We start from the raw sequence: 9,428 nt of genomic DNA on the forward strand, positions 1-9,428 counted from the left end.
ACAAGCAGAACCCACAGAAGGTCTGTCTGTTAGGGTGATTTCAAGTGCCCAAAGCAAGTTAAACAAAACGTAGCTCTGTCGATGTATGACGTCTGTCGATGTAACGATTTAAATACATTAATTTAAAAAAAGAAAAGAAAAACAGTGGTGTATATCAGCCAGCTCTAAACCTAGAAGGTTCATATTTGGCAGACGTCCAGTGTAGGTCAAGGCATATCAAATCACAACATTGATTTATTGGTCCGAATCCAGTGGACGCGATAAGAACGGTTTCTTGAAAAGAAGTGAAAATTTAACTGGCTCGCACATCGTTTGCCGTTAGATCTGGAATGTTCATAACCTGTGGATGGTCGTGGGTTTACCGTGAGTTCTGCCCGGCCTTCTCTCAGCACAAGCAGTGTGCATAGACTCTGAAATCACTTCTGGAGCCTTAGGAAAACAATAGTTTCTGCCTAATCCCCCATCCCTTCCCCTCGGGAACAAGGCTAAGAAGTCTTTGCATTTTTACATGTAAGAAGACGTCTTCAACTGCAATTCCTGTATCCCTTAATTTTTTGGCTAGCTATTCGTTTAACTGTTCAGCGAACAATTCAATTTGGTGTCGGATCTGGAAATCAATGACGTTATTTGAAAGGCCTTTGCCTCACATAAGACATACGTCAATGTACGATCAGTATTAGCTTTGATAACATTGAACTATTTCGAAATGATTTAAAAATAGCATAGTCATTACAACTGTACAACTGGCGGGATAAGAACACCACAAATACTTTTCGATAAAAGCTTCTAGAAAGAACACTGGATGAATGTGGTTGTTGTACATTTGTATTAGATCAAAGTTGTTGATGTTACCAACTTCTGACACTGGTTTAATTGCGAGGTTTCTAGCAGCATGTTGTCATCCACATATTTGCATGTTCCAGCAGTTCCAAACAAAACACAATGACAAATAACGAAGCTACACTAAACTGAAAAGCAGCTCATTTACATCATTGAGAATTGCTGGCACTGTTTGCCCAGTTCGCATTTGAAGAAAGTATTTTTTTTCTTTGTGACTCTCGGCTCTATCCTGTTCAACGAGTTTAATGCATTGATCAGCGGCGCATAGAGATTCACAGGAAAAGTTTCGAGGCGACCTCGTTGTTTATGTAATTCTGAGTCGTGAAAAAATCATGGATTAGCATTTTTACAGTGTAGTGTCTGAGAGAAAGAAACGATTTATCCAAGTCTCGTTCAAGTCAGAGACTGGTAAGGAGATATGGACGTCAGTTGTTGACTTATGAAGATGTCAATGACAAGCGTGAACAGCATTGATTCGGGCGCCGTGGAAAGAGTCCACGCCGAGAACTGTATTGACTGTGGCCATACCAATTACTGTATGCAAATAATGTATTATCTGAGAGCAATCTGTCTTGGAAGGACTGGGATCTGTGAAAGACTATCTGACTTCCTAGTCACTGCAACTCCAATATGATCGACCTGTGTGAACCGAGCTGGTATGGTACTGTTGTTACTGGTCTTCACAGATATGCACAGCTGTGAACGCGGCTTCCCGTGGCGATAATCAAGCTAGATACGGCCTTTAAACCATTGATAATGTCAGCCAATGAATGCCGACGACTGTGGACATAGTCATTAAAGGAGCTGCCAGTGTTAGAGCTGTCACACGCCTGCACATGGCATTGGCATTGGCATTGATTCATCTGGATGTGTTTTACTTTGTTACTGAAATCAAATCTCAAATCAATTTCCAATGACCACTTGACCAGACGTATTTGCAATCTCGATAATTCAATACATGTCGTCGTGTGGAACCTCTACAGTGATCAACGCGGATCTACGATTAGGCGTTTATTAGAACCATACTTTCGTGCATCCTATTACTTGATAAATACGATTGCTATATAATAAAATGAGTAGCCTTCGTCCTATGTCACGTGGCAATCTGCACAAGAGGAATGGACCAAATTCTGCTGGACCCGGTGTCAGTGTAATGTTACTGGGATGGGCATCCTCTGTGCTATCTTCGGCATGGAATTCCAGTGAGGCAGAACTATAAATTCGTCAGCAGTGGGCCCATCCTGCTTTAAGAAGACGCCTTCATGAAACATAAATATTGTCGAAAAATGTCTTCTCTCTAAGTTTCGTAAATGTTACACTGACTACATAACTCACTCCGGAAGAACGATGAGGAATACATGATTATGGCTTAACGCCAAAGAACGACGAGGAGCTCTTAGGCTTTTCTTAGGTCTTTTACGGGACATCTTTCGTTGTCGTAGATGTGTGTATTTTCACTATTTTTACAATTTGTGGAAAAGAAACGGCCTAGACAGTTTGGCTTCCCGATTTGAAATTACGCATCGATAATCCTGCAGACGTGGAATTGTGCAATATACACGAAGTTGCTTTTTCTAGGTCACGGAGTTTGGCGGACATAGTAGATTATGTGTATATAAAATATTTAAAATTCATGAAGTCAGATACACGTACCGATAGCCGAAAAATCCTAGTTTCATCTGCATGTAGACCAATCCTACACGATTGTAAACAAGCCATTGACTTCAGCGGAACTGCGGAAACTCGTCATTGGTTGGATATATCACGTCACACTTAAGTTCGAATTTGATATAAGAACCTCGATGTCTTCTAATGTACTTTTGGTCGATGATTTCGATTCAGTTTGTGTTTTTTTGCATGTGTTGGTGACTTACTGAGATGTAGACAACAAACGAATTTAAGCCGCATAACTCCTGTGGCTTGTATGTCGAAAACTATGAGAGATAGAAAATTGTGCATATTAATTTAATATGCTCTTTTAAATGCACTGTTTGTACGATTCCCCAAACCTGTCGCACTTTCAGAATTAGTGGTTTGCTCTAATTCAGTAAAGGATGACGATTTGAAGAAAACAAGCAATGTGAACCCAGTTCTACTTGCACATGTACTTGGTTCCGCTTCCAGCATGGTACTGAAGCTTGCTTCTGCCTCACAGATACATGCATTTGTATTTGAACTTGCCAGTTAATTATGAGTTTTGCATAATCTTGTCATGTTTTGCTTGTTATATGTTTCACCCTGCATACCGGATCACTACGCAGATCGGCTATCAGCCCTCGTCTTCTGAACTGGGTAAATTGACGTAGTCCTTTTTCCGGATAGCATGGTGTCTAATAGACAGATAGAATCTAGATGATATGGTATTAAATAGAACATGTGTAAACATGCATCCCGTCCCAGTTTTAAACATAGTGAAACTGCACTAATGTAACACTTAAACCTAGGGTGAGAGGTCTTTTACAAATAATTGGTGATTATTCCAGTTTGTGGCTTGAAAACAACTTAAATTTTCTGTTTTTGCTATTGCATTCCTCCAGTTCTGTGTTACCGCAAATGAATACGAGCGCATTTTCGCCTTTGATCGATATACCTCTGTCATGTCACGTAGTTTAGGCCCAAACTGCATTCCGGCCACTTATCTGCGAGAAGCGATGTGCGCGCTGACAGCCAAAGACAAGAAAAAAACAATGGTGTCTGTGAACCTCAACGACCGGTAACCGGAAAAGAGTTATCCTATAAATGATGTATGGCACCAACTGGGGATAAGATGAAAAAACAAGTTTGCCCTCAAGAGAAAAAGGTTTTTGTCTTTATCAAAGCGTGAAGGCTGTCGCATGCAGGCGGCAGGTCACAGACTTCTGCATCAATAACTGAATCTTCCGACGGCACCTACATAGCGGTGGCAGAAAAGCGGTGAAGGAGCCAGGGCTATTGTGAATACATGAAGATACCGAAAACACACATACAATGGACTGTAAATTCTTTTTTTTTTTACTTAACGTGTTAAATGTACATCTTTAAAAATGTAATTTTGGTGTTTGTTAACAATTTATAAACAGTTTAGAAAATAATTGGAAAGTTGTTGTCATTCCACACTACCTTAGAGAATCACTCTATGAAGCATAACAGCTGAACCAGTTGTAGCATTTTAATGCCTAGAAAATACTGACATTTTAATATTTGCATTCTAAGACAGTGTACAATAAATAATGCTACCGTAATATCGAAGTATTAAGAGCGCTCGTATACATGAGGCTCTCGTAGTTTGTCTTAAAATGTCCTACAGATTGTTTTCTTGAAGTCAACGTAATAGCAGTATTTGGTCTGCTGTATACTTCATCATGTTTACAGCGAGGCTGTACTGTGAATAGCATCACACTGAAACCATTGTACCACAAGAAGACATATATACAACACGATATAGATATTAATATAATTCTTAGCCCATATAATATCTTTGAAAATAGGTGTGTATTTCCTCTTCTATTCTCTTTCCGAAAGTTTCACTTTTTCAGCTTGCACAGCCCAAAAATAAGTATATTTATAGTTTACTAGAGCAGTGTTGAATATTATATTATGTATATATAAGATGTATAAAGGAGGCTTTATGTTTAATACCTGGTAATGAAACTGATAACTAGGTTTAACATTTCTGTATCAATTTTTACTGCTATGCATTATCTATTTTTCATGTTTGCATATATACTAATTTATTTAAGTGTTTAGTTCGGAGCTATACAACGCATGGTCAACTCTGTGGTCGAACGTGGGTTTCCCCCGGGCTCTGCTCGTAGGTGTGAAACAACTGTGGTAATGTTTCCTAAATTTATTCAGGTTGCATATGCATTGTAGGGGCTACTGATGAACAGAAACTCACAGATGGCAACGGTTTCCTGTAACGCCGACACTATGACAAAAGGGATAATTTCAATTCTGACCATATTGACTACTCTCACTTGTATATATGTCGAAGGGATCACGATATAGCGTGTACCATGTTACCTTTCATAGCATTTGCTAGAGCCTGTCCGTTGTGTGATGATTTCAATCAACGCCAAAATTTATTACTGCTAGAACTAGTATGTGAAGGATATTGCAGTTAAAGTGCAAATTAGACAAGTATTTTGATTAACGACATTTTACATACTAGTATATTGTACACTACTTTAATACTGATTAAATTTAGAACATTTCTCGCGTCTCTTCACTGAAAACTTATTAACTTTTTGGTGTGTATACTATCCTCGTTCTCTAGCGGTTTGTCGTCTATTTGGACGACAAGATCCCAAGGCTGGACACAGAGCAGGGGTAAATACACCGGTCAGGCTGGAGTGTCATGTCCGGTGTCTTCAGCATGGCGTTACATTGATACAGCACTGGGTATGTCGGCTTTCAGACCTGTCTGCTACAAGAAGACGCCGTCAGAAAAAGTGAGAAATGGTGCTGGAAGCGACGTTAAGCACAAAACAGAACTAATAAACCGAGACATATATCTGATTAAGGCATGGCAACTGGCTCACTAGTGTATGCTCGGTTGCCAAGCTTTCCAGTATCTGCTCTAGCCTGCCCTCATATGCTGCCCAAACTGTTCTCCTAAATGAGTTAGAGTATTTGATTCCAAGAAAGTTTTCCCGAAAATGATGAGGGTGAAAGTCACGGCGGCTGGTTGTGTTAAGAGGCCCTCTGTGATTTCCGCGCTGGATCGGACACCCTAGCCATCCCTTAAAATCAATCGAGAGAAGGAAACCGTAGAACCAATGGAAACAATACTTGGCAGACCAGTAGAGGCCATTGCAAAGCCAAAGCTTGACTGTAACTCCGACACCAGCACATCACTTGATAAAGCAAACGAAATCAATAGCCTATAGTGGTGCACTGGGGACGGGATGGGACGATTCACGCGCTCTCTATAGCGCTGCCCAGAAACGAGCTTGCCTTGGATAACGCGCGGTACTCCATGCGTCGGTCGGTTGAAGCTCTCCTTGGAGAATCGCTTGATGAACACACCAAGGACACCTTTAATATCGCGAACCTGTCAGCCGCGCTGTTCACGGAAGGGCATAGCACTAAACCTGAAGACAACAGTAAACGCATCGGCTTTCTGCTCGTAAAGGTTTCAACGGCATGTGTATTTTGAGTGGAAGAGGTACATCGTCAACGCGGCTCGTAATGCACCCTTTGAACTGCCATCTATGCAAATGAATTCCTTGTAAGACTTCAGCTAGATGCATATCCAACCACACGGCCATTAAATGTATTTATGTAAGCTTCCAACTACTCCAAACCGAACACACCGTATCACTTTGTAGCATAATGCCTCACACAGCGAAATTAACTACATATGGACTTACTTGCGGAGCCAGACATACTTATTAAGCATAAAGGGGACATGCTCTTGTACATGCAGTCATATTACCAAAAAAAAAACCCTAGATGTTCAGACGTATACTTATTGTCAGTGGCGATCCAGATTGCTCTCGTGTATGCCAGCGATTCTGCATCTCATCTGTAGAACGAGATGCTTTCCGGGATCGGTGATGTCTTCGTGATTAGGACTTAAACCGACACATTTACTTATTAAATCGAAGAATAGGAACACGTAAAAGATTCAAACTCGAAATGTTGCTCAGTCAAAAGCTGAAGGCTGACGCATCGCGAGGTGAATTATGTTGATTGGTGCGTTGAGAAGGATATGATGATCACGTGACAGCAAAGCCAACCTCGTCCTGATGAAGTTCTGCCTACAGATCTTATCAGAGGATGGGATTTCAGGGAGTCATTCATACCGAGCTGTCATCAGAGTTCTCCAGTGAACAGTCCCGGACAATAACATTCACCATCCCCGTGGAACCTGTACGATTCTCTTCATCAGGTTTAGCATCAAACAACGGAAACAATGTGTGTATATTATTTTACATAAAACATTACTTTATCATCCGTTAGTTGCCTGCGTCGCTTCACATGGAATAGTGTCGGATCTATTTTACTCGTCTCAGGATTTACACTTATAAGGTAAGTCTTTTATGTTTTCTTTAACACTGATTCCTTATGGTGCAAGTTACGTCAGCTTCAATTTGGAAAAATAAGGACAGCGTCTGATTCGTTTCTTACAGTGTTATTATCTACTGGCAATCGTGTAGATCTTGCCGAGTTCTTCGCTGATGTACATTCCAAAGATATATTGCCGTAACCTACCAAACTGACAGATACGAGTGTAAGGCGCAGGTAGGTGGAGTCTGGTTGGCCTTCCGATCATTGTCAACTACAGACAAGGGAAACACGTGGGATGACTACTAAAGAATAGTAGGGATGTCTTGAGATGGCAAGGGTTAATTGATTCGATGGGTCACTTCCAACTGGATGATTTCCATCCGGAAATCAGGCTATGGTGTCTCATCTGGTAATTACGATGGGCTCAGAACCAAGAAAGACGGACATTGTGGTCGGCGTGTCACTGAAGACAAGACACACAGAGCTGTGAAATGATAAAAGGCAAAAATCAACTTGGAAGAATAAACAAGAGCTGCGTGTGGAAAAAAATAACACTTATTAAATCTGGAGCTGAATGTTAAGATGCTGTGTTTCCGATGTAATAGTGAACTGTGAATTAATTTGCTCTCAACAAAAGCGGATTCATTACCTTTTCCCTCATATCTGTTGGTATTTGAGTCAACTATGTCTATTTTAAGGATAGCATTTGCCTTTCCTCACCTGATGAAAACAAAGGAGACATTTCGTAAGCTTCATCAGCCAGTGATTTATTTATTGAAGTGGGATATCAATTATTCATATATAGGTTTCTTTTAATTAGCATTTGATATGGCCTGTGTTGATTGGTAAATTGAAAAAAATCTCAGCAGATTTTTCTTCCGTAAACAACAATTCATTATAAGATTGCATCGTCGTCATTTCTTTGCATTGTTTTATTGGATGTTCTAAATGATGTTTTATGGATCAAAATGGACATAGGGACAAAAGAACAGAGATGTCTATTTGGTTGGGCATGATACCCATTTGCCTTGGTGTATACTGAAATTAAACTAAAGCTTTGTTTTTAACGCACCGTCATTTTACAGTTTGCGCTAACAATGGTGAAAAGCAATGTCTTAGAAAATACATATCCTCAGTGCGGTAATTTCGCGGAATTATGTGGAACTAAATGTAATTTGAACACAAGTGCTGAACGTTTTACATGAATAGAGGAGACAAATGTACTGAAAATTGCCCATATGCCGAAGGGTTATTTCTCTTTACCTTTCTGACTTCACGTAATCAAAATGTATATATTCATTGCTACGCGCGGAAGAAACATTGCGTTGCTATGGTGACGGAAGAGTGGCATTATTTCACCTAGTATGTAAACTGCTATACATCGGAATTGCTTATGAACAAATTGCAATGCTTTGTTGATGTTGATGTGTTATATTTAATGGTTATTGTGAAAATGAAACTGTTTAAGATTATGTCGGGTTCTAGTTTACCCCTATGTAGTTGTTTGCCTTAAGTTGTCCTGAGTCATGTGTTAAAAATGGTGTTTTATTATGAGACAAGAACACAAACACATGAGTCAGACCTTGAAACAGCTTACACCGACAGAGCCAGGTATCATTTGTTTTATATAGGCCTATGAGTCAGATAGGGAAACAACTTACACCGACAGAACCAGGTATCAGTTGTTTTATATAGGCCTATGAGTCAGATAGGGAAACAACTTACACCGACAGAACCAGGTATCGGTTGTTTTATACATGAGTCAGACATGGAAACAGCTTAGACCGACAGAGCCAGGTATCATTTGTTTGTACATGATTCAGGCATGGAAACAGCTTAGACCGACAGAACCAGGTATCAGTTGTTTTATACATAAGTCAGACCTGGAAACAGCTTTGACGAACTGACCCCGGTATCAGTTTTATACATTGATTTTAAAGTAACTAAGAATTAGGGCTATTCTAAATAACAAAATTAAGAATGCAACGAATTAACATAATGTTTAAGTAGACGCGTCCTGCGTTACAACTATTTATGTATGGGTCAAATTAGGTATTCAAATAAATGAAGGAAATAATGGTTGCTGAAGAACGAAATTCCCTTGACACTGCATTATTTTAATATTTCATTATATTAACAGGGAAAACATATACCTGATAAACACAGAAGCTCTAACGCTTTTCCTAAGCTCCGATAGTGTAGGGCAATCTGCAGTGATGAATGTTTTATAAGACACTGCTTTTGAACACGGTATATGCATCTTTGTATTCGGTTAACCATGGTTTAGCGGTGCTCGGCAAAACAGCGCACCGTATCGGCCAAAGGCTGTCTGTCGACAAAAACTATCACAGATGAAGTGGTTATTCCGTGAGATGACTGATTACCTTTAAGAGCAGAGTTGAACTTGGATGACCGAAGCCAGGTTTCGTACTCTTCGCCGGTGATAACAATGTCAATCGGAACAAATATCGCTACCTTGTCGTTTTTTAACAAGAGCCACGTGGAAGCCGTACTATCAGAACTGATGTGAAATGAACAGACAAATATATCCCCGGCACTTGTACAGAATTTAAGCAGTGATGGCTATTTTTGCCAGG

The sequence above is a fragment of the Liolophura sinensis genome, chromosome 8 (genome assembly GCF_032854445.1).
Source record: "Liolophura sinensis isolate JHLJ2023 chromosome 8, CUHK_Ljap_v2, whole genome shotgun sequence".
NCBI classification, from domain to species: domain Eukaryota; kingdom Metazoa; phylum Mollusca; class Polyplacophora; order Chitonida; family Chitonidae; genus Liolophura; species Liolophura sinensis.